The sequence below is a fragment of the Protopterus annectens genome, chromosome 9.part0 (assembly GCF_019279795.1).
Source record: "Protopterus annectens isolate FY-2018-M chromosome 9.part0, PAN1.0, whole genome shotgun sequence".
Classification (NCBI taxonomy): Eukaryota; Metazoa; Chordata; order Ceratodontiformes; family Protopteridae; genus Protopterus; species Protopterus annectens.
In genome coordinates this window covers 1,207,073,507-1,207,099,200 of record NC_056743.1, presented here as the reverse complement: position 1 = coordinate 1,207,099,200, position 25,694 = coordinate 1,207,073,507, and positions in this window count along the sequence as shown.

Genomic DNA, 25,694 nt, shown 5'->3' with positions numbered 1-25,694 from the left:
AGACCAGGCTCGTCAAGCTTATGGGTAATTTCCAGGGTCCGTAGAAGCACCGCCTTTGTGAAGTGGGACCACTGTTGCCGCACGCCACTCTTGGGGTGCGTATCCTGTAGTAAGGCTAAGATTAAACAGCAGCCTTATGTGTGGGTTTAGTTCCTCTTGGAGTTCATGTAGCACACAGCCCGGGACACCATCCGGTCCCACTGATGCTGTGTTTTTAGCTTTAGAGAGGGCGGCTCTCACCTGGGCATCTGAGATGTTAGGGAGGCTACACTCTGCTGGGATGGTTATTTCTCCTTTTGGGGAAGAGGGGGAGGAGAAATTTGCACTGAACCTGTCTGCCAGAATGTTGGCAATGTCAGTGGGTTCAGTGTATTTTGTGTCATTTTGGACTAACTCTGAGCATATCTGGGAGTTTCCACCCAGGTTTCTAACATAGCTAAAGAAGGCCTTGTGATTGTCTTTTGTGTCTTTTGCGATTTTTCTCTCAAAGTTGGACTTGGATGATTTTATGAGTGATCGTAGTTTTTTGCTAGTACTAATCAGAGATGCCTTCCCTTTTAGGGATTTTGCTCTGTTTTGCTCTGTCATGTAGTAACTTCCTCCTCCTGTTGTAAAGTTTGTTTATGGCTGGGGTCCACCAGACCGGGCGCCTGCCTTTGGGGGAATGGGTCTTGGTTTTATTTGGGATTGCATGATCCATGCATTCTTGAAGGTGCCCATAGAAGGCATTTGCAAAAGATTCAGCAGTGTGGGTTGTGGTTTCCACTGGCCCAGGGGCCTTGAAAGATACCACTTCAGTCTTAAGAAGTGTGAAGTTTTCTTTTGAGAAGTTCTTCACTCTGGTCTTTTGTGCAGGGGGTGGGGGCGGGATGTGGATTTCCAATGAGATTAATTTATGGTCTGATCTTACCAAAGAGGGATGTACTTCCGGTGTGGAGCATTTTGTCCCCATGTTTGTGATGATCAGGTCTAGTATATTGTCTCCTCTTGTGGGAATGGTGACTAGTTGTTCCATTGCATTTGAGTTTATGAATTCTAGGAACCTTTGGGCTAGGGTGTTGGGGCTTGAGTAATGTTCCCAGTCTATGTTTGGGTAGTTGAAGTCTCCCAAAATGATGGTATTTGGAGAGACATTCATACTCTCCAGTGTCTTCAGGAAGGCTGTGTGGGGTTCCTGAGTTTGAGAGGGTGGTCTGTAGCATGCTACAAACTGTAAGGCAGTTTTGCCTATGGTTAGTTGCACCTGGATAGTCTCCGATGCGAGGTGTGTGTATCTTTGATGAAAATGGATACTCCCCCTCCTTTTGTGGTTCTGTCCAAGTTTTGGGGCCGGAAAGCATGATATGAGGTAAAACCTGACAGTGCAGGGGTGCTCTCAGGAGCCTTGAACCAGGTTTCAGTCACTGCACAGACATCAATGTTCTCCATACTGAGGAGGTGCATCTTGAGGTTTAGACTTCTGGCATTGAGCAGCATTACCCTTAGTTTTTTTCCACTTGTGTTTTCTAGGGAGGTAGGTTTGTCATTTGAGCCTTGCCTAAAAAAGGCACTATGGGGGTGGCAAGAGCCTTGGCCAATATCCAGAAGCCCAGGGGTGACAGGTGCAAGCCATCCCTAAGCAGAGTGGCTTGTCAAGCATGTCATCCCAAGCAGACAGACACTGGATCCCCTTAGAATGACACCAGTAATTAAGCCAATTGTTAAAACTGATCATTTTGTCTTTGTACTGTGGCATCATTCTTGGTGAGGGTAAGATGCTGCTCAGGGTCAGGGTCAGGGTCATACCGGCCTGGGCTACATAATCAGAGAGCTCCTCTATGTCTCTTTTCATGTAGTCCAGGGAGGTACGTCTCAGGTCGTTCACACCGGCATGTACAATGACTGAGTCATATTTGTACTTGCTGTGGAGTGACCTGAGTGCTTATGTGGCGGATTCTAGCTCCCGACAGGGAGCTTACTGTGACCCTCTCCTTGTTCAGTCTGGTGAGCGGGACGTCAGTGTGCCTGACTATGGAGTCACCTATTACAAGTGTGTCTGGCATGCTGTTTGGCCTTAAGGGCTGTGACTGTTTAGCACACTGACTTTGTGAACTATGTGTTGCATGTGCTATGTCTTGAGGTGGCGGTTGCTTGGGTGTCTGCTTTGGAGGCCTCTGTTGTTTTGGTAGATTTTTAATCAGCGCCTCAGAGTATGTTTTTGTGTGTTTATGTCTTTGGTTTGCAGTTGTGATAGTTCTATGTGAGACTGGGTTTGTAGTGTGCGTGGTTACCTTCTCCTCCTGACTGGTCTTGCCAGTACTGAATTGAGAGAGCTCAGCCTCCAGTTTGGCTATATAGTTGCATCTCTCGCATATATTTGTATTTGTTGGGAGGAGGAGAGGGTTGTCTGTGTACATGAGGCAATTGTAACATTGCCTCAAGATTCCCAGATTCACCAGCTGAACAGGAGAGGACGCCAGCAACTGACCCTTCGACATGCTAGAAATAGTGAAAAAGATTGCTGTGTAACTGAGTCAGAAAGGACCTATAGGGAAATGGGTACTCAACAGAATTTAGGTGAATGAAGTACTTTCGTTTGTTTAAGAGTTCTTTACCTTTAGATTGTCTCTACTGATTGCTTTATCTGTTGTTCAGAGAGTGAGAGGTTCGTTTTGAGCCAGTACTTGGAAAAGGTTGTGTTATTCTGACATTTGATAACAGTTATCATTTTGTATGTATTTGATGTCATTTTATCTTTTCATAACATTAATTTTCAGAGAGATTTACGGGTCTCTACGTCCCCATTTGTTATATTATTATTAGAGAGGTAACAATAACATAGCTCTTTAATCTGCCTAAAGATAATTGTGTAGCTTTTGGGAAGACTTAGGTGAGTTCTTATTTCTGTGATGGCACATTCACGAAATGGCATAAAGTCATAAATTCTCTTGTCTTTCAGTACTGGAAATTTATTTAGGTTAATCATTGAGTTATTGAGTTTCAGGTTTGGATTAAGGTGTAGGAGGTGTAGAGTATATATAGATTTAATGTTCTAAACAGTTTTTGTAGATTACTGATGACATATTTTATTGGGTCAATTACCTTAAGAGTTATTAATTCTTTGTATTTTACAAAGAAATGGAAGTGCTTTGGGGTTGAAATTGGTTGATTTAACCTGGTTATGGTATAAATAACACAAATGACGACAAAAGGCAAACTGATCCACTCCCAAGTATTTATTTAGTGCTAAATAAATTCTTGGGAGTGGATCTGGTTATGGTATATTTTAGTCCATATAGGTGTCCATATGTTGTTTATTGGATTGTGTTCAGTGATTTTTATTATTCTGCTACTCGTGATAATATAATATAGTCTAAAGTCTGGAAGGTTGAGTCCCCTATTTAGTTTTGGTTGTATTCATTTGTAGCATAATACCCTTACAGATTTGGGAGACCATATAAATTTAGCTAAGAATGTATGCAGTTTTTTAAAGAATTTGTTGTGTACTACCACTTGAGAAGTCATGAATATATATAATAATCTAGACAGTATATTCATTTTAACTATAGCCACTTTTGATAGGAAGGGTAGTTTTAAGTTATTCCATCTGTTACAGTCTTGTGTTATATTTAGCCATTTAGACGTGATATTGTTTTGATAGAATTCTTTTTTGTTTTGACAGAAAGTAATCCCAAGGTATGTAATAGCTTGTTTTATCTTGACTGTGTTTGATTGGGGATATAATGACAGTAGTTTGGATACTTTAAAGGGAATATTGTAGTTTTCTCTAGACTGAGTGTGTAGTTTGATAGGTTTGAGAAGGTGTCGATGGCTTTCGTTAGTTTAGGGATATCTGAGTTAAGGTAAATGAAGTATAGGTTTAGATCACTGGCATAGGCTGCTAGGAAAATCTTAATATTATAGAGTATAGGAGGGTTGTGGTATGTGTGTTGTTTAATAACTACAAACAGGGGTTCAAGGTATAGGTTGAAGAGATTATGGGGATAAAGGGCAACCTTGTCTTGCTCCATTTTTAATCATAATTCTATCTGAGAGATTTTTCTTTATGTATAGGGTTGTGTATGGTTTGTCGTACGTTGTTTTAATTATTTGTATGAATTTAGGAAGGAAATCGAAATACATTAGGGTCAATATCAGGGAAAAAAAGAAGTTATGTACTTACCATAACGTTCCATGTGAGTTGTTCATCTCGACTTCATTCTTAACTGATGGATTTGGGGTCGATCCCTCAGCTCCAAGTCGACACCTACTGCAAAGCTCGAGGATTTCAAGTAGCTGGAGGCCAAGTCCCTATCCCATGATGCACTTCGAGTTACCTCAGATCTCGTTTGCTGCGTATAATAATACCATATGTCATTCTATAACTCCAAAAGAGAGAGAGAGAGAGAGAGAAGGGTTGAGTGACTAGGAAGGATCTAGCATCTAGGTCTTCTGAGAGCCCAGGAAGGGGTAGGAGGGAGGGACTTAAGAATGAAGGCGAGATGAACAACTCACATGGAACGTTATGGTAAGTACATAACTTCTTTATGTGAAGTTGTTCATTCTTTACTGATAGGTAGTGTCCTAAGCACCATCAATCTCAGGTGGCTCACGGGAGTATATTTCTCAAGACTGTGGATCCAAAGGAAGCTCTGTCAACTTTGTAATATGTGATAAAGGTATGAGGTTTTGACCAAGTGGCTGCTGCACAAATGTTATCAATCGGAAGTCTGGCAGAAAAGGCAGATGATGTAGAAACTGCTCTGGTTGAGTGAGCTTTAATCTTATGCTGCAAAGGCATATTGGCAGCTGAATAAGCAAAGGTGATACAATGTAGGGTAAGGTAATGAGTACCAGGTCCTCTCACCACGAAAATGTAAGGTTTCAGTAGAAAATCCACGAACAAGTACCAAGGCTCAATAGTAGGTCCAAGCAGAATCAGCAAAAACAGATTAATAAAGATTCGGCAACAGTCCAATAATAGTGCAAAAAAGAAGATATTTATTGTAGCACCTACTACGCTTCATCAGACAATATAAAATCTTATAAAATTCCTGCTTATATATCAAAAAAGGCGCCAAAACTAGTAATCATAATAGATTAATTGAGTAAGATACTTTCAATTAAACACAATTGAGTTAAATTCACATTCAGTTATATGCAGGCTGGAATAACATATTCTAGTTTGTGTAAACAACAGGAAATGTCAACTGATTAATGCTATAAATCTCACTCAAATTAAGTTAAAATCACATTCAATTATATATAGGCTAAGATAACATATTTAGATTGTGTGAACAGGAAATATCAACTGATTTTTGCTATAGATCTCATTCAAAGGATGCTATTAACTGAAATATTGTAAATGAATAAAATATGTCATTATAAATAGAATATATGAATTAAAAACTTTCATTAGTGAGTAAAACATTAAATGAATAAACAAATGTATGAAGGAATGATGGAATGGAAAAAGGTGGGAAGGGAAGGGGGAAGGGGGGGGGGACAAACACATCACTAATTTTGCCAGTTTTGCCAGTTGTAAATAAATTAATGTCTTTGAGTAGTTTAAATTCATAAAATTGGGATAAAATTGGAATAAAATGAATGGAATGAGCACATAAAATGTATAATAAATACATGAGTAAAATGTTGAATAAAAAGTACATAGATCTATGAATACTAAAAATGATGATTAATGAATCTATAGCAAGTGATTATATAAATAAATTGATTAATGATTGATTAAAGGTGATACAATCAGATAACCATTCGGACAGAGTTGTTTTAGCCACTGGCATACCCTTCCTGGAATCTGAAAATGAAACAAAAAGCTGGTCTGATTTCCTGAAATCTTTTGTTCTATCCAAATAAAATCTGAGATGTCTGTGAACATCAAGTTTGTGCAGCATGTACTCTAAATTGTTGGAATGCTTGGGGAAGAAAACTGGCAAATCAATAATGTGGTTAAAATTAGTTTCAGTGCACATTTTGGGTAAGAAAGAGAGGGTTTATACGAAGTGAGACTCTGTCAGCATGGAAAATCAAATAAGGAGGCTTGATGGATAAGGCCTGAAGCTCTGACACTCTGCGGGCAGAAGTAATAGCCACTAAAAAAAGAAGTTATGTCTTACCATAACATCCATCTGAGTTGTTGATCTTCTTCCAGTCATCACTGATGGGTTCAGTTCTGAGCCCTCGGAACCGAGTCGGCCAAATACCAAGTTCGCATACACCAAAAACTCTTGAGCTAAGCTGCTACTCACAATGCCCTTCTCCCAGTTACCTCAGATCGAGTTTGCATGCAACATATAGAAGAAACAGAAAACAGAGGCCATTTCTGCTCAGAAACCCTGAAACACCACAAGGACCCAGAAGATCCACCAGGAGCCTTTGGTGGGGACGGTGGGAGGGTGTGATGACTGGAAGAAGATCAACAACTCAGATGGAACGTTATGGTAAGACATAACTTCTTTATCTGAAGTTGTTAATCTTCTTCCTATTCATCAGTGATGGGACAGAATCCCAAGCTACTTGGATAACCTGGGTGGCCCCTATGGAAGAACATTCCTGAGAATCATAGAGCCGAAGGTCGCTCTTCCCCTGGAGACCAAATCCAATTTGTAATGCTTGATGAAAGTATGGGGTTTAGCCCAAACGTCTGCTGCACAAATTTCATCCATGGAAGCTCTGGAGTGAAAGGCAACCGAAGTTGCGATGACCCTAGTTGAATGAGCTTTGATTTGAATGGGTTTAGATTCATTTGCTAGGGAGTATGAAAAGGTAATACAATCTCTGAGCCAATTTGATAAAGTAACTTTTGATACAGCACATCCCATTCTTGGACCAGAAAAAGAAATGAAAAGTTGGTCTGACTTGCCGAAGGACTTAGTCTTGTCCAGGTAGAAGCGTAGTTGTCTATGTATGTCCAATGACTGTAGACAGTATTCTCCCTTGTTGGAATAATTTGGGAAAAACACAGGGATACTCTGTCCTTATGGAAGATCAGATACGGGTTCTTGATGCATAAGGCTTGTAACTCGGATATCCGTCTGGCTGATGTGACCGCTACCAGAAACAATTTCCATGACAGGAATTTAAGATCACATGTCGCAGCAGGCTCAAAGGGGGGTAGAGAAAGAGACTGTAAAACCAGAGAGAGATTCCATGTTTCCACAGGTTGCCTGATGGGAGGTCTGCTATGGAAAACTCACTTGAGAAAGGTCTTGCAAAGGTGAGTGGAGATAAGAGGAACGCCATCCGAGTCGTTATGGAAATAGCTGCTAAATGGACTCGAATAGTAGAAGCTGATGCCCCATTGCCAAACTCAGAAAGATACTGAAGTATAGCAGCTGTAGGAGTTGAAAAAGGATCTAGAATCTGATTGTTAGACCAATAGCAAATCTTTTCCATTTGTCTCTGTAGAGTTTTCTGGTGGATGGTTTATGGGAGGCCAAAATAATATCGCGGACAGGTGAGGAGTGGGTTTCCTGTCTGGCGACTAATGGAAGTGGAAAAACCAAGCTGTCAGCTTGAGAGTGGATAGAGTTGGGGGAGTCAGCCCTTGTGGGTGAGATATTAGGTCCTGACGAGTGTCCAGGATCCAAGGAGGTTCTAACAGGTGAGGCTGGAGGAAGGGAAACCACACTTGCCGAGGTCAAAAGGGGGCAATGAGGATTACTTTGCATCTCAACCGGACTGCTTTCCTTAGAAACAAGGGTATCAAGGGTATCGGAGGATAAGCATAGAGGAGACCCATGGGCCAGTCATGAGTCAAAGCATCTCTCGGTGACTCCGTCTGGGAGAAAGAGGGCAAAGTAGCTGCTGCATTTTTTCTTTGAAGGGGAAGCGAAAAGATCGCAGTAAGGCTGGCCCCAACGGCTGAAGATTTCTGCCGTCGTGTTCGGGTTGAGAGACCACTTGTGTGGACGGAGGATGCATCTGCTCAGCCTGTCCGCAATCACATTGGAGCTCCCCGGGATATGCGTTGCAAATAAAAAGCGGTTGGAAGCTATCGCCTAGTGCCAAATTCTCATGGCCTCATGACAAAGGGGGTAGGATTTGGTCCCTCCCTATTTGTTTATGTACCAGACGACGGACATATTGTCCGACTGGATTGCAATCGCTCCTGACGGAAGGAGCGGATGACGTGCCTGCAACACTAACAGCACCGCTCTTAACTCCAGGACACTGATATGCAAGTTGACCTCTAAGCTGGACCATGCACCTTGGACTGTCTTTCCCTGGAAGTGGCCCCCCACCCTATCAGGGAAGCATCCGTGGTCACAGTGGCGTTGGGTTTGGGAGTCTGGAAGAGGCAGCACCAAAGATTTTCATCTGTTCTCATCCACCAGAGGAGATCTTGCTTGCAGGAATCGGTGATGAGGATCTGTGAGTTTAGAGGATGGAGATTGGATAACCACTGGGACGAAAGGAGCCATTGTAGTAGTCTCATATGCAATCTTGCTAGGGGAACAATTGGGATGGCTGCAGCCATAGACCCCAGAGCCTGTAGAACTTACCTTGCAAACACCTTCCTTCGAAAGAGTATCACTTGTACTTGTAACCTTAATCTCTGAAGTCTGTGAGGAGGAAGACAGACTTGGCTTGTCTGAGTATTGAATACAGCTCTTATAAATTCCAATTGCTGGGTGGGATGAAGGTTGGATTTCTCAGTGTACTGTGATGCCTAGGAACTCCGCCAGTGTTAGAGTGTAGTGGAGGGCCCTGACCAGTAGGCTCTTGGTGGGGGCAGAGAGGAGCCAATTGTCTAGATATGTAAACACCTGGAATCCCTGAAGTATCAGATGAGCTGTCACCACTGCTAGGCATTTCGTGAACACTCTGGGGGCCATCGAGAGAATGAATGGCAGGGCTCTGAATTGGTAATGATAGGCTCCCAGCCGGAAGCGAAGGAGACTCCTGGAGCACTTGTCCATTTTGATGTGGCAATACGCATCTCAGAGATCTATCGAGCACATCCACACACCCTCCCGAAGAAATGGGAGAATGGATTGTATCGTGACCATGAGGAATTTGGTCTGAACTAATGATTTGTTTAGTTGGCTGAGATCGAAAATGGGTCTCCAGTCCCTGGTCTTTTTTAGCACCAAAAAGAATCTTGAGTAAAAACTGGATCAACACTGGTCTGGGGGGACTTGTTGGATGACTTGTTTTAGACACAGCTTTCTTATTTCTGAAGCTGCCTCTTCCCTTTGACTGGGTGGAACATCGGGAAGGCATTTTGGAGGCCTTAGATAAGAGATTAGAGGGATGTAATAACCTCTGGAAATTATTCTCTGCACCCACTTATTGTTTGTAATAAGAGTGACAGGCAGCTTGGTGCAGAGAAAAACGAGCCCCGACTGCTTCCAGAGGAAAGCAATTAGGCAGCGCTTCAGGAGTGCTGATAAGGTCATCCGGAGAAAGAATCCCTGGAGTCCTGATTTTGGGGACCCCCTCTGTCCCAAAATGGGTGTCTCCCATTATTGGAACCCCTCTGCCTCTGGGAGAATCCTCATCATGTGCACTACGGAAAGGACCTTGAGATTTTTTGTGCCATATCTTTCCACTCCTCTGGTTCCTGGAGAAAGAGAGCTGAGGTTTGGAAAAATGTAGGCCAACGGCAGACAAGGTTTTTCCGTCCTGCTCGCACCTGGCTAATGTGTCCTTCACTTTAGAACCGAACAGAATGGACGGTTCGATAGGGGCATTCAAGAAGGAAGACTTGAAGGAGTCCTCGAGGTCACAAATGCACATCCAGGCGTGGCATCTCATAACTACACCTGCACCCCGCAGCTCTAGAAGCCCCTTCAGTTGTGTGGGACAGCAACCTCATGGACGAGCTGGAGATTGACTCTAGGGTAGCAAGCTGGGAAGCAACTTTGTCATGTGCCCCGTTCGAAACCTGACCCATGAGGGTTCCAAAGAGTTCAGAGATGAGATCTCTTTGGAGCCTCGTAAAATGTGCCAAGTAATTCAGAGACCTGACAGCAAAGGTTGCTGAAGCAAAAGCTTGCTTCCCTAATCTGTCCACCGCCCGCGACTCTGTTGAGCAAATGGACAGCAGGACTTTCCTCCGCAAGGTCCTTTTTTGTGGCAGCCAACACCACCACAGCGTCTATTGATAAGCCTCTGGACCAATTGGGGCTGTTCCTCTGGAGGGAAGAGTATCTTGTCTGGTCTCCGGGGGATGGCTTCAACAGTATCAGGGCTTTTCAACGCCCGCTGCACGATGAGCTTGACTAATACATCGGCGGAGGGGGGGGGTCACCCAAGAAGTAGAGGGCCTGCAGGAATACAGTTTCCTCCGAGGAAGGATTGGCGGGCTTCCAGTCACCCCTCTGCCTCAAAATTTCCAGGATGTCTACAAAGGAGACATCGTCAGGGGGTGACCGTGGGGACCCTTCCCCATCATCGTAGTCCATATCCTCAGTGAGGGACAACTCTGGGGAGTCCATGTGTTTCCTATTATACATCCATTTCTGAGATGGTTCTTCAGTGGGAGCATCTGAAGAAGACTCAGAAAGGAGGTTACCCTATACAGATACAGGGTTTCTTGAGGCTTGCACTCTTGGTGTCCTGGGGGGGGTGGCCTGTGATAGCTGCAGCTCAGAAGGAACGGGGGGAATGTCTGACATAGGAAGAGCGCTTCCTGAAGCAAGCACCCTTTCCATCACCTGGAAGGCAGGCCCTCCCAAAGAGGAATGGGAGCCTGGAACCGAGGAAGACCATCTCGGAACCGGGGTCGCGACCCACTCCTGGGGACGGAGCCTTAAGCAAAACCGGGGGCAGTAGTCGCCACCGGGTCCAAAGACGGAACCGATGAAACAACTGGAACTGTACCTGGAGCAGGGGGTTCTTCCCCCAAGCATGAGATTGAGGAAGGGGTGGTTCCGACGGAACCAATACCCAAAGGGGCCTCTGAGCCTCACAGAAGGTCACTGTTGGCGCTGAGGAGAGGAGTCCTCCCACAGACGTCGGAGCTATGGGCCTTGGAACCGAAGGGTCCAAGGGAGGAGAATACATGGGCGCTGCAGGGGCAATGGACCCAAAACCCAGAGTGGGATGGGTTTTAGGAAAATTTGTAATCCCTCTAGCTGTCAGCAGCTGATTGAACAGGTGCACCACATCCAATTCAGATGGACCCCTGGTGGACCTTACCGACACTCCTGAGGGGGAGTCAGGTCGGTCCAAAAAGGGGTTAAAGGCTTGTCCTGAAAACGGATCCAAAGACGGGGACTACTGGGATCGTGGTGCAGTAAAGGTTGGCACCGAGGATTCCAGTTTCAAAACAGGAAAAAGGGGGACTCTCATGTGGAATTCATTATCGGCTCCGAAGAAGTCTTCTGTACCGGCCTCAAAACGGTGATGGAAGACGGTGCAGAGGTAATGGCAGACAACAAGGTTGGAGCCAAAATCACAGTCGGAACCTTAACAGTCGGTGCTGAGGGTGGTGCCGATGTGGAAGTCATCGCAATGTCTGTAGAGAACACTGGAGCAGAACTCAGAGCCGAGGTGGTAGGAAACGAGGAGACGGTCTTGTGCTCCATGGAAGACTTTTGGGCCTTGTGCTTATGAGGCTTGCCCTTATCACCGGTCAGTGAAGAAGGGTCAGAATGAGGACTTTTTTTGTCCTTAGATGGAGGGGTTGAGACCTCCAACGCAGAAAGAGCCTCAGAAAAAGAAGGAAGCAGGCCTTTCAAAATAAGTTTATTTCTTCTTTCATTCAGTGTCAGCTGACTGAAGCTGACACAAATCGGACAGGAAGGTTTCACAGATAAGTGTGGAACCCCAGACAATATACACATTCCTCATGCAGGTCGCTATTGGGGAGTTTACCACTGCAGGAAGTGCAATGCTTAAACCCCGAAGTCCCTTTCTTTTCAGACATACTCAGAAAAAAGCAATTCAACAATCCAAAAGGAGATAGAGAAGGAAAAGGAGAAAATACCAACAATGGTACTGAGAATACCACAAGGGTAAAGAAGGGAGTTACCAACAATGGTAAAGAGAAGATATCTGTGGGTAGAGCTGTTAAGATAAATAGGTATAGAAGAGTTTTTAGGAGAAAAAACTTATACAATACTGAAAATTTTGAAAAATACAACACTTAGCTGGAGAGCTCAGTGAAAACGCTGCTGTATGGCTGCGCGGCAAACGAGATCTGAGGTAACTGGGAGATAGGCAGTGTGGGTAACAGCTTAGCTCGAGAGTTTTTGGTGTAATAGAGCTTGGTATTTGGCCGACTTGGTTCTGAGGGCTCGGAACCAAACCCATCAGTGATGAATAGGAAGAAAATTAACAACTTCAGATGATTGTTTTCCATGACAAAAATTTGAGTTCACATGAGGAAGCTGGTTCAAATGGGGGAAGAATTATGTGGGAAAGCATAAAATTTAGATTCCATGGAGAATAGGGAGATTTCACAGGTGGTCTAATATGAAAGGTCCCTTTGAGAAAGGCTTTGGATAATTTGTGTGACATAACATCCAAGCCTTTAAATCCCAGATGAAAGTTAGAAATGGCAGCAAGTTGAACACGGACTATTGTTTCTTTATTGAATATCATGGTTGAGAATTCCAGAATAGAGGCCATAGGGGCTTGGTAAGGATCAATATTGTTCTCAGAGGCCCATATAGAATTTTTTTTCCATTTGCTGAGGTACAGCTTCCTCGTAGAGGATTTATGAGAGGATAGGAGAATTTGCTTTGTCTCATTGGAAAGGTTATGGAACCTGGCTATGATGGGAACTGGAGCAGCCAAGCTGTCAGCTTCAGGGACTGCAGAGAGGGATGAAGTTCCCCCGACGAGTGCGTTAGAAAGTCTGGAACTGGGTCCAGAATCAAGGGCTCCACCAAAAGATGAAGTCGAAGCAAGGGGAACCAAATCTGATGAGGCCAATAGGGAGCTATTAGAATGATGGTCCTTCCCAGAGCTTTGGCTTTCTGTAATGCCTTGGGTATCAACGGGATTGGTGGGAATGCATAGAGGAGATCCGGAGGCCAATCATGAACAAGTGCTTCCACTGGGGCTTCTCCCAGAGGAAGAATCAGGGTGAAGTAGCTTCTGCATTTGGTGTTGCTGTGACTGCTACAAAGGTCAAAGCAAGAGTGACCCCACTTGCGGAATATCCTATCTATTTCCGTCTTGATGGACCACTCGTGGGGCAACAAAACTGCTCTGCTCAACTTGTCCTCTATCACGTTGGATTTCCTTGGGATGTGCGTTGCTAACAGAAAGCGCTGGGTGGAAATAGCCCACTGCCATACTCTGGGAGCCTCACGACAAAGGGGGTATGATCTGGTTCCTCCTTGTTTGCTCAAATACCAGACCACTGACATGTTGTCCGTCTGAATCACAATCGTACCTAGAGGAAGAGAGTCCTGCAAGTACTGCAACGCCAAAAGTACTGCTCTCATCTCTAGGACACTAATATGCTAATGTGTCTCTTGATCGGTCCATGTGCCTTGGGCTGTCTTTCCCTGAAAATGCCCCCCACCCACCCTATCAGGGAAGCATCCGTGGCCACTGTGGCCACTGGAGGGGGTAGCACAAATGGGCATCCTATCATAACATGAAGTGAGGTCAACCACCACTGAAGATCCTTTTTGCAGGAATTTGTGATCATTATTGTCACCTCACAGTTAGACGTTGCACGTTCGATTCTCAGTTAGAGCGTCTTGTGTGTGTCGACATGCGTGAATGGGCGTTCCTTCGCTGAAGGTTGTGCGTTAGGTCTGGCAAGCCAGCACGTAAAAATCTACTGCCAATCATTAGCGGACCGGAGTTCCGTTGTGGCGACCCCTAACCGGGAAAAGCTGAAAGACAGTTATGCGAGACATGGGGAGCTCTTGGTAAGACCACTGAGTGAACAACAGCCATTGTAGTATCCGCATATGCATACGACCCAGTGGTATGGCTAGAATTGCTGCTGCCATCATACCTAACAATTTCAGAAGTTCTCATGCTGCTGCTTTGTTTTTGGATATTAGAATGCGGACATGCTGGCGGAGAAGTAAACTCTTTCTACTGGAAGTCTTAGCGTGGTGGTGTCCAGTTCTGCGCTGATAAAGACAATATGCTGCGATGGTAACAAGGCAGATGTATCTGAGTTTATTGTAATGCCCAGCTGATTGCAGAGTGAGAGAGTGGACTTCCTGGCCTGAATGAGTTGATGCCTGGTGGTGGTGGTAAGGAGCCAATCATCTAGGTACGGAAACACCTGGAATCCTAAACTTCTCAGGTGAGCCGTGACCACTGCCATGCATCTGGTGAACACTCTGGGGGCTGTAGTGAGACCAAAGGGCAGGGCTCGAAACTGGTAATGATTGGCTCCCAGCTGGAAGCGCAGATGATCCCTGGAAGGCCTGGCCATTTTTATGTGGTAGTACTCATCTTGGAGATCTATCGAGCACATCCAATTGTCTTTCCCTAAGAAGGGAAGTATTGACTGAAGCATGACCATCCGAAATTTCTCTTTCTTTACAGATTTGTTTAGTCTGCTGACGTCCAATATAGGTCTCCAGTCCCCTGTCTTTTTTGGGACTAAAAAGAATCTTGAGTAAGTTCCGGATCCTGTCTGGTCTGCTGGGACTGGTTGGATGACTCTTCTTCTTAGCAACGTCTGGACTTCTACTGTTGCTTGTTCCCTGTCACTTGGTGGAACGTACGGGATTTTCCTTGTTAGTGGAGGGGGTGTGGCGAATGGGATGAAGTATCCTCTGGAAATGATACTTTGTACCCAGTTGTCATTTGTTATTTTGAGCCAGGCATCTGGGTACAAAGATAAGCAACCCCCGACTGCCTCCAGAGTAGGACAAACAGGCCTCCTTTCAGGAGCGCTGGTAGGGCTTTCCAAAGAAGTGATCTCTGTCACCCTGGTGATGCAGACCCTCACTGCCATGAGGGCGGCCTCTGCCACTATTGCCCCTCCTCTGCCCCTGGAGGGGGGTTCACCACGTGTCCTGAAAGATTCCTTGGGCTTTTCGGAACCACATTTTCCCTCCCCTTTGACCCTTGGGGTAGGGTCTGGTAGGGGTGGAAAAACGGACCCAGACGGCAGACAGAGTATTTCCGTCCTGCTCACACCTGGTTAAGTTTCCTTGACTTTGGGCTAGAAAAGGGACAAGCCATCAAAGGGGGTATTCACGAAGGATGACTTGAAGGGCTCTGCAAAAGAACACAAGCGCATCCAGGAGTGTCTCCTAAGAGCAACTCCTGTACCCGCTGCCCTACTCATTCCATCAGCTCCATATGAAATGAGGTGCATGGAAGAGTTCACTATGGAACTGAGGGTAGCAAGTTGGGCGGCAACTTTGTCTGTAGCTCCCGCAGCTACTGTACCCTGAAGAGCATCTCCCAGCTCCTTAAGGAGATCTCTTTGTAGTCTCGTAAAATGGGTTAAATAGTTAAGGGAACGAAGTGCAAAAGTCGCTGAACTAAACATGCGCTTCCCATATCTATCCATGATCCTGGAGTCTCTGTTAGGAGGATGGATAGATGAGGAAGTTTCAGACATTACCTTTTTGGTGGCTGCCGCCACCACCATGGCATCAACTGGCACATCTTTGGTCAAGAAGGATTTATCTAGGGGGGCAGATATGAACTTATTAGGCCTCCTAAGGACAGGCTCCATAGTATCCGGAGACTTCCACACCCTTCATGAGACCAGCTGCATAAGCTCATTGAAGGACGGAGAAACCCAAGAGGTGGAGGGCTGAGACCCAAAAGATTTCAGGAGGACCGACTCATCCTCAGTAGGGTTGGTGGACTGCCAGTCACCCCTCTGCCTAAGGATTTTCAGTATCTCAGCAAATGAGATAGCCTCAGAGGAGGACCGTGGGGACCCTTCTGATTCATCCAAGTCAGTGTCAGATGTTAATGACTCCTGAGGGGAGTCAAATGTTTCCTCTTACACACACTCTTCCTGGGAACCTCATCAGTGGGATTTTCTGGTGTGGTTTCAGAAGAGCATGGGCCACCCAATGGGCCTTCCTGAGGCTCTAGGTCTCTGCGCTTAGCAAGGATCTGTGAGGCAGAAACAGACACAGGTGCTTTAGGGGATGAAGAAGCCAGACCTGAAGTTGAGGATATCTTGGGAGACATAACTCTCCTCATGGCTTCGAAGGCCCCTCTGCTCTGATGCGAAGGGACTGATGGATCCGAAGAAACCGTCAAAACCCCCGGCACTGGGACAGTGGGTTCCGAGCCCAAGGTAGGAGCTGAGCTCATCCAAGCCGAAGCCCCGAGAGGCAAAGTTGGAACCGACAAGTCGGTTCGACTATCCTCCCCAGATCCAACCAGAAAGTCTCGGCTCCTAGAGTCCTCGATCGGTGCCAAGGACATCCAAGTGAACGGAGCCGAAGACACTGGAACAGGTGTCAGCTCCGAAGGCTCCACAATCAGCAAGTCCGACTCCTCCAGCTCCGAAGGACCAGTATAGCTCAGAAGAGGAAGAGATATAGCTGGCAAAAGGGTCTTCGGCTCCGAAGCCACCTGGGTTGGAGCCGATAATTTGGCAAAGGCCGGTTCCTGTAGAGGCTTCTGCACCACCTGATCCACATCCAAATCAGATAGGCTCACAGAAGACCGAGATGATCGGACTGATGGCACTGACTGGAGAAGTGGTGATTTAGGAATTTTGGATACTGGTTCCGAAAAGAAAAGACAGTCGGCTCAGAGACCTGTGAAACTGATGTCACAGACTCTCTCGATTTTTTTGAATTCACAGAAGTCTTGGAGGACTTACTAGATCCATTCTGGTCACTCAAAGCCTCCTGGAAGGAAGGTTTCAACAAACCTTTATCAATAAGCTTTCTTCTTCTCTCTTGGAGGACTCTAGAGGAAAAAGAATGGCATATAGAGCATGTTTCTTGTAGGTGCAAGGCACCCAAGCAGTAGACACAATTCACATGGCAGTCAGTAATTGACATCTTCTGCCCACATTTAGGGCATTTTTTAAACCCTGACTTAGGGTGTTTGTCCTTGTCATCAGCCATGACAGAAATGGACACACCCAACAACATAAATATAAATTAGCCTTCTAATAAAAAACAGGCTAACTATAAGCACACCAACACACACACACACAAGCCTTTTAAACTAAGGCTAACTATAACTACTAATATGCCTTATAAGAAACAGGCTAAATATATCCACACAAGTCTAAAGTTAAACCTAGCAAGCACACACAAAGAATTTTAAACTAACTCTAAGTAATCACACAATACTATTCTAACAATATATGTGACAGAAGGTCACTGAATAAAGACATTTTTTGTCAGAGAGGTTAAATAGGCCTATAAGAAAATGAGGCCAAATATGGGAAGGGAACTCTATAGATAAAGCTTTAAGAGCTTATCTAACTACTACAGTGAAAAACTAACAATAATTTTTGAAAATAGAAAGTATTTAAAGTTTTACAGGCCCGAGCTATCAGGAACCTCCGATCAGTTGCAGTGGCAAACTAGATCTGAGGTAACTCAAAGTGCATCATGGGATAGGGACTTGGCCTTGAGCTACTTGAAATCCTCGAGCTTTGCAGCAGGTACCGACTCGGAGCCGAGGGATTGGCTCCGAACCCATCAGTAAAGAATGAATGGCGAGATAGAACAACTTCACATCTTAAGTCTATCAAAAGCCTTATGTGCATCAGTGCAAACATAGGGATTTTCTTATGTTGTGCAAGTGTTATTAGGGTTTCGAGAGTTAGAGTGTTGTCACATACTTGTCTATAGATTATGAATCCAGATTGCTCAGGTGAGATGATATGTGTTGTTATTTTTTTGAGCCTGTTAGCAATGATGGATGTGAAGATTTTTGCATCAAGATTTATTAAGGAGATGGGTCTGTAGTTCTTCGGATCTCTAGGGTTTGTTTGTTCTTTTAGTATAAAGATGGTCTTTGAGGCGTTAAAGTGAATATCACTGATGCTGCTGTTCATAATATAGTTAAATAGGTGTAGTTGTAGTCTGGTTGTTAGTGGAGTGAATGTTTTGTAAAATTCTGACATAAAGCTATCTGGCCCTGGTGCTTTATGGTTTTCCAACTTTTTTATTATATTAGTAATTTCCTGCTGTGAAATAGGTGCTGACAGTATATCTTGTTGTTCAGGGTTTAATTTAGGGAAGGTTAGATTCTGAAGAAATAGTGTTTTACCTTGTTCAGTACTAGAGAGATTTTGTTGTCTATAGGTTTGCATGTATATTTTTCAAATAGTTTAGGTATTTCAGTATAATTGCAATATGTTTTGTCTAACTGGTATATTTCAGATATAGTAGGAATTGACTTATGAAGAAAGATTAGTCTAGCTAGAGTTCTAGATGGAAGTTGTGCACCTTCCGCATATTTGGCCAGAGTCATTGTTTTATGGAATGATAGATTTTTGGCATTCAGAAAGTACAATTCCTTTTGTGATTTCAGTAATTGTTCCTCAGTTTTTTATTAAAGCATTTCTGTAGTTCTAGCTCCAGCTTGTGTATGTTTTCTTTTATCAGTAATTCTTCTTTTCTCTGTAGATTTTTGAAATGTGTGGCTTTACTGATAAGAAAGCCTCGTATTTGAGCTTTAGTGGCATCCCATTTTATGTCCAGTCAGTGTTGAGAGGTGGGAATTTTGTCCAATGCGTCTTTTAAGTAAATGTTTATTCCTTCTATGATATCTTGTTTTGCAAAAAGGTTAGGATTAAGGGACCACTTGTATCCTCTTTTATTTAAATTATGTTTATCATTCCAGTCAATATTTAATGAGATTTTTGAATGATCTGAGAAGAATCTAGTGTTGGTATAACAGTTTATATTCATGTTCAGAAATAGTTCTGAGATCAGGAAAAAATATATTCTAGACCACATTTTATGGCACTGGGAATAGTAGGTAAATATTTCCTTTGTGGGGCCTTTACCATTATGTTTAAAGTCCTGCTTAAGTTCAGCAAGGGCAACCTACTATTGCAGGTTGTTCATTATAGGGTTTGTTGGCATCTGATCTATCTGAGGAGGGGCCTTGAAAAGTGTTCCAGTCACCTCCTATGATTATGTAGTTTTTTTTTTTTTTGGGACATAAAAAACTGCTGTTGGTTAATGCATGGGGCATACATGTTTAAGATTAAGATCAGATTTTTTCTAGAGTTATTTTTGCACATTATATAACACCATCTGCCCTCCCCATCAGTATCATATTTTAGGATACAATCTTGGCATGTTTTTTTAACTATAATAGCCACTCCAGCACTATTAATTTTTTTCTCCCGCTGTTATAATTTGCCTAATCTATTTTTTCTCCAATCCTCTTCCATTGCACATTTGTCAGGTGGAATTCTTGAATTAGGATTATGTCTGCCTTTGATTTAAATGCTAGGTGTAAGAATAGGTTTCTTTTATCTTTTGTCTGTATCCCCTTGACATTCCAGGATTCAATCTCCCACATTTATTCCTGTTTCTTGTCTTAATCTTGGAGACTGGTGATGTAGACCATTCATTTTAACAGAGAGAAATTTATTTCGGTATTTAATTAAATGACACATATTCCTTCTTGCCCTGTCCCTATGCCTACCCATTTCCTTATTGGGCCAAGAAGGGAGGGGAAAGATTTGGTCTTACAGCTTAACCAGTAGGTATAAGTCAAGATTTATAAAATGAGACAGTTTTAGGTAAGGTGTTGAAGTGTTATTTTCCCCTTTAATAAAAATCAAAACTGTAGAAAAAGCCTAACATACCAGTTCTCTTTTCAACATCTACTAACTGTTCCCAAACTCTGTCATGTGGATTAATCTGTAACCTAGAAATCAAGTAGTGTCATGTTAATGTGATTGTGTACAATTATTTGGAATTTACTAAACAGGTTAACTATGTGCCGTATAGCCACTATAATGTTTTATGTTGATAATCCATGCTTCATGGTCACATTTCTCAATGTTTATTTTGCTATATTTATTAATCTGAGTCAAATTTCTAGAGGGTCTTACTGTTTTTCATCTTTAGGACTCACTGGTCTTGACTTTTCAAAATTACCCTTTAAAAACATGACCTATCAAATAGTTACATGACCCGATTAGAGAATTCATACTTCTGCTTAGGGTCCCCCACATGGTAAGGTTAGTAAAGTTACTTAAGATTTTTCCTGTAGAGTAACGAGGCATATTTACAACCTGACTGAATCCAAGGAAAAAAATGTACAAGCAAGGTTACAACTCTGATGTGATTTGTACAATGATCATTAGACAAAGGATCTCGAAGATATGAAGCTCTTTACTTGTAACCCCCCACTAGACCTATGTACATCAGTAACAAAACAATCATTCCAAAAACCAACAAATCTGTTGCGTGTGGATATCCATCGGATGCATACAAGAGTCAAAACAGTCAGTTTCCAGTAGTATAACACATCCTACCAAGTTAATCTATGTAACAGAAATGCTACACACTGTCTTAATGGCATAGTTGCTACATTTTTTGCATCTCACCATCTAAAGCCTATACCCATCTCCGAGCACAAGTGCTCCAGGGACACAGGCTTCTAAGTAAATGAACAGAACATATAACTAAAATGACTGTGGGGTAAAAAGCCCCCTTCAACTCATGTGTCGACTCCATCATTCTCATTTCTGCTGGTTGTTTATTCTCATTTCAAGACCATTCCAGGTCTGAAAAAACAGGGATTGTTCCCAATACTTGCCGACATCAGTCACTCTTACTCTGTTGCCCATCATTCTTAGAGGTGGATTAACATCTACATTTTAACACATCATGAAAAGTTATAATAGGTAATCGTTAAACTGAAACAAAGGAGCCACTTTTCAAGTTAGAATATGTACATTAGTGCCAACAAAAGCAAAAAGCATATGCGGCTCAAGTTAAACTATATACATTTTTTACATGGTACGACTAATTATTTATCTAACTGTAGCTCATTCCAGTATTTCAGAGTAACTCATCAATGTATCTAGTGTGCAACACGGGGGCAGGCTATCAGACAGGTCAAGAATTAAAAATATTTACAGTTTTATTTACTTTGTAGTATCATCACTGCCGCCCCTCCGTGAGACCGTGCATAACTTTGTTGCATTTAATATCCTCCTGCCGAGTGTCTCTCTCGGATATATTTAGTTAATTCAAACCTGACAGTTTGCTAAAATTAGAGTTTAGTGTACCTTCACGAGTCTATATTAGCTTATCAAAAGCTGATAAGAGTGAATGTTCTTTGATCGACCCCAAAACGTCAACCAAAATAGCGAAGACACGGAGCAGCGATTTTTTTCCCAGGGAAAAAAAAATTGCTGTTCTGCGCAAAAAAAAAATGAAAGCACAACATTAAGTGGGGGAATGTGCCCCCCACAGCCCACCTACTTAAATATACCAACTTTGAGATCGTACCACAGTGGAAGAAATGGCAAACTCCCAAAAACGACCCAGCGATTTTTTTTCCCTGGGGAAAAAAATCACTGATCTGTGTCTTCGCTATTTAGGTTGTTCGACGTTTAGGGATCGATCAAAGTGTGTTCGCTCTTCTCAGCTTTAGATAAGCTGATATAGACCCTACCTCTGTATCTGTTGTGGTCCGGAGTCAAGTCTTCACCTGACCGGCAAGCACTGACTGTTAAGCCAAGGTGTAGTTTCCATACATTTCATGGATTAAGTGGCTGTTTTATCTTTTGTGCATTCGTACTTTTTTTTTTTTTTTTTTAAACACTAATTGCCATTTATCTGTAATTGAGGATACCATCTTGGCGGGGGGGGGGATACTTTTAAGGGATGTACAGGGGTTACCTCGTTCGACTGGAACTTTCAAATTGTTCTTTTCGGTCCTGTCAAGCTTCTTAAGCGATTCCCGTCTGTGTCTGCATATCATGTAGGCCCAAAAGTACTCCTGCCTCTGTTAAGGATTCCCATAAATGTCATCATGGTGGCTGCCGAACATGTTTCTTTGTTCCCATTTTCATTTTTTAGTTTGCTCTAAGAAAGTATTTCTTTTTGCCTCTTTGGTGTTTTTAATTGAGTATTTTGTTTCTCTATAAAGAAACAGCATGCTCTGGAATTTCATTTGGAATTTTCTTTTTTTGTCTACTAAGAATCGGCAGTACAGGGAGAGAGCTTGGCTTATCTGGAGGGGTAGATCCTGTGCAAAGGAGATCCGATTTCCATTCCAGGTAATACAGCCTTTTCTTTTTGCAGTTTGTAAAATGATAAAGACGTCTTGGAAGTTTAGTAATTTGACATATGTTGGTCTTGGTTTATTTGTTGAGTTTCTTTTAGTGCACGGTGTGCTCTTTCTATTATTATGTTTTGCATCAGACGGGTCTGCCAATAGTATATTTAGAATTTGCTTGATGGTTATGATTAGGTTGTTATGTGTGACTGATTCTGGTATACTCCGAATGATAATGGTATTTCTGCGTGAGCGTGCTTCCAAGTCTATGATTTTATACTGTGTATCTTGTAGTAGCTTATGATCACGGTCTGTTTTTTGTTGGATGTTGCCTATCTTTAGCTCATTTTCCATTATTTTTGCTTCTGACTTCTCAATTCTGGTTAGGAGCTGGTTGAATGAGTCTCCGAAAGTTTTAAATTGAGTAGTAAGATGCTACATTGCCTGATGGATAGGACTGAGTGCTGATTTGATGTCTTTTAGATTAACTGACTGATCTGGTTTAGTTTTAGATGTAGTTTTTGTTGTTTCGGACTGCTTGATTGCTCTTTGCCTTTTTGAAGTTGCATCTTTTTCTGGTGAGGCCAAGACTGAATATTTTGTTTTTGTTGTTAGAGTTTGCATGTTAGTTTCTCCATTAGACATTGTGTTGTTTTTTTGAATTCCTGCTTGCCTTACAGGGCAGTTAGAACCATCTGACAGATGCAGTGAACTTCTATCTTGAATAATCCTGATTATATTTCGGTTCCTCCAGTAGTTTAAAGCCTCTTAGAAGTTATTATAGGTTGGTCTGCAGAATATTTTTGTTTTATTTTCCATTTATGTCTTCTTTTTTTGACTTCTAGGTCATTATTTTACTCAGGGTATTTAGAGAGGTAGGGATAATAGTGTCTACAGAACTGCAGCCACCTTGTTCTCCCTTTTATAGCAGCTTCTGAATTTGAATTGCAACTTTATCCCTCTGACGGGGTGGAACATTGGGGAGTTTTCTTGGAATTGGAGGTGGAAGGGAAAAGGGTATTATGTAGCCTCTGGAAATAATCCTCTGCACCCAAGGATCTCTTGTTAAGTGTAGCTAAGCTCTCTAGTGCAGGGTTAAATGACCCCCGACTGTCTCCAGAGTTGGACAGTCAGGCCCTTTCAGGAGCACTGGTAGGGTTTGTCAAAGGCAGATTCTCGCAAACCCTGGTTCTGCAGGCCACTTCTGCCACATGGGCGTCATCATCCATTAGAGTTCCCTCCTCTGCCTCTGGGGGAACCACTTCCATGTGTGTCTTGGAAAGGTCCTTGAGACTTTTTGAACCACATCTTTTGGCTACGGTGCCGACTCCTGGAATAGAATCTTTGGCCAGCTGAAAAACATATGCCCATTGCAGGCAAGGTCTTTCCATCCTTCTCAGAACTGAATAGTATTTCCTTCACTTTAGGGACAAACAGTGTAGTTCTGTCAAAAGGAGCATTGACGAAGGTGGATTTAAATGGGTCGACAAAATCGCACAAGCACATCCATGCATATCTCCTTATGGAAATGCCCGAACCTGCTGCTCTTGTGGTTCCTTCACTATGATGGAAACTAACCTCATAGAAGAATTGGCTATAGACTGTAATGACAGAATCTTGAACCTCTTCAAAAATGGTTCTTGAGAGAGTATTTGACAACTCCTTAGTCAAATCTGTCTGAAGTCTAATAGAGTGTGCCAAATAGTTTAGTGACCTTAGAGCACAGGTCGCTGAAGCAAAGATATCCTTCCATAATCTGTCTGCGACTTCCTGTTGGGATGATGGACAGTGAAAAACCTGCCAGGGAGTTCCTTCTTTATGGCCACCACTATGGCCATGGCATCATCTGGAACCCCTTTCCACCAGAACTCTCTCTCTGCAGGTGGTGCCAATATCCTGTCTGGCCTCCAAGGTATGGGTTCTAAGGAGTCGGGTTCCTTCCATGCCCTCCGCGAGACCATATCAACGAACAACATCAGGCCTCCCCCAGGAGGCAGAGAGTCCAGTACCAAAGGCCTCCAAGAGAACAGATTCCTTGGACATAGGGTTGGAGGGGGTCCAGCCAATTCTCTGTTTAAGAATTTCTAGGATGTCTCCGAATGAGACATCTTCAGGAAGTGACCATGGGGACCCTCTGCCTTCATCAAAATCTGTCTCTTCAGTGATGGACTCCTGTGGGGAGTCTAAGTGCTTCCTCTTACACATCCTTTTCCTGGGCACCTCCTCAGTGGGATGCTCTGGGGAAGCATTGGAAGAGGAAATCAAAATTCCCTTAGAGGGAACCTGGGTCTTTGGTACTGGATGCTCCTGTGGAGAAAGGAGGTGAGGCTCTTGATGCTGTGACATCATGGTAGAATATCTGCGATCCATGGGGGAATGCTCCATCAGATTTGCCGAGGCACAGCTCGAAGGAGCAGAAGAGGGGTTCGGATCCAAGAAGACAAGCTTCTGAATTGTCGCCCCTATCTACTCTGTTGCCAATACCCCTGAGGTGGAAGCTGGAGCCAAACTGTTCAGTGCTGAGGCTCCAAGGAGCACAGACGGCTCTGAAAACTTCAGAGTAAAATGCTGCACCCCGGATCTGACAGGCAGACTTCGGCTCCGACAGCTCTCTGGATTTGAGTGGATCAGAGGTCTCAGAGAAGATCTCGGATCTGAGGATAGGGAAATCCTTGGCTGTGAGACTGATGGATCCTGGGAGTCCAAAGCAACACAAGGTGTCAGAGGAGGACTATGCAAGGGAGGTGTTGTGAAAGAACAGATAACTTGACCCAGAGGAGTAGGCAGAGAAGGAAAACCCAGAGGAGTAGGCACAGAAGGAAAACCAATCTGTCTCTGTGATGAGAGGATTTTCCTCACCACTCTCTCTCCACATCTTCTTCTGTGAGGCTTCTGGAAGAACGAGTGGAGTATACAGATGGAGATGTCGGTCTTTGTAAGAAGGGTGCTGGCAGCCTGTCAGGAACTGGATCCAAGGATGGAAAATATCTGGTGCATGGAAGCATAGGCATCTCCATGACTTATGTCGGGGCTGGGCCCAATGGTTTTACTTTCTTCTGATCTGACTTTGTCAAGGTTGAATCCGATAATGTTGAGATGGTCTGCTTAGGTTTTGCAGAATCTGATAGCGTATATTCCTGCACATTCAATTTTTTTGGGATCCAGTGTCGATACTGGGTCTTTTTGACTTCTCTTTCTTGAAGAGTCAGACAAAGAAGATTTTGAAGAAGATGATCTTGGTTTAGGCGACTCAGATATGGCTTCTCCAAAGGATGAAGGAATGAGACCTGTCAATATCAACTTGTTCTTACACTCCATCAGAGTGCAAGAACTGAAGCCCATGACATATTGAGCAATCCTCTTTTAAATGAAGAGGGCTCAGACAATAAACACGAAGAGTATGGGCATCACAAACTGGCAATGTATGGCCACACTTCAAACACTTTTAAAAACCTGCAGGTTTGTCAGCTATAACAAACACTAAGGAACAATAATGACAATAACAACGATGTCAGAGGTATTATAAATAGAAAAATAAGTATGACAAAGTATTTTTTTAACTAGCAAGAAAG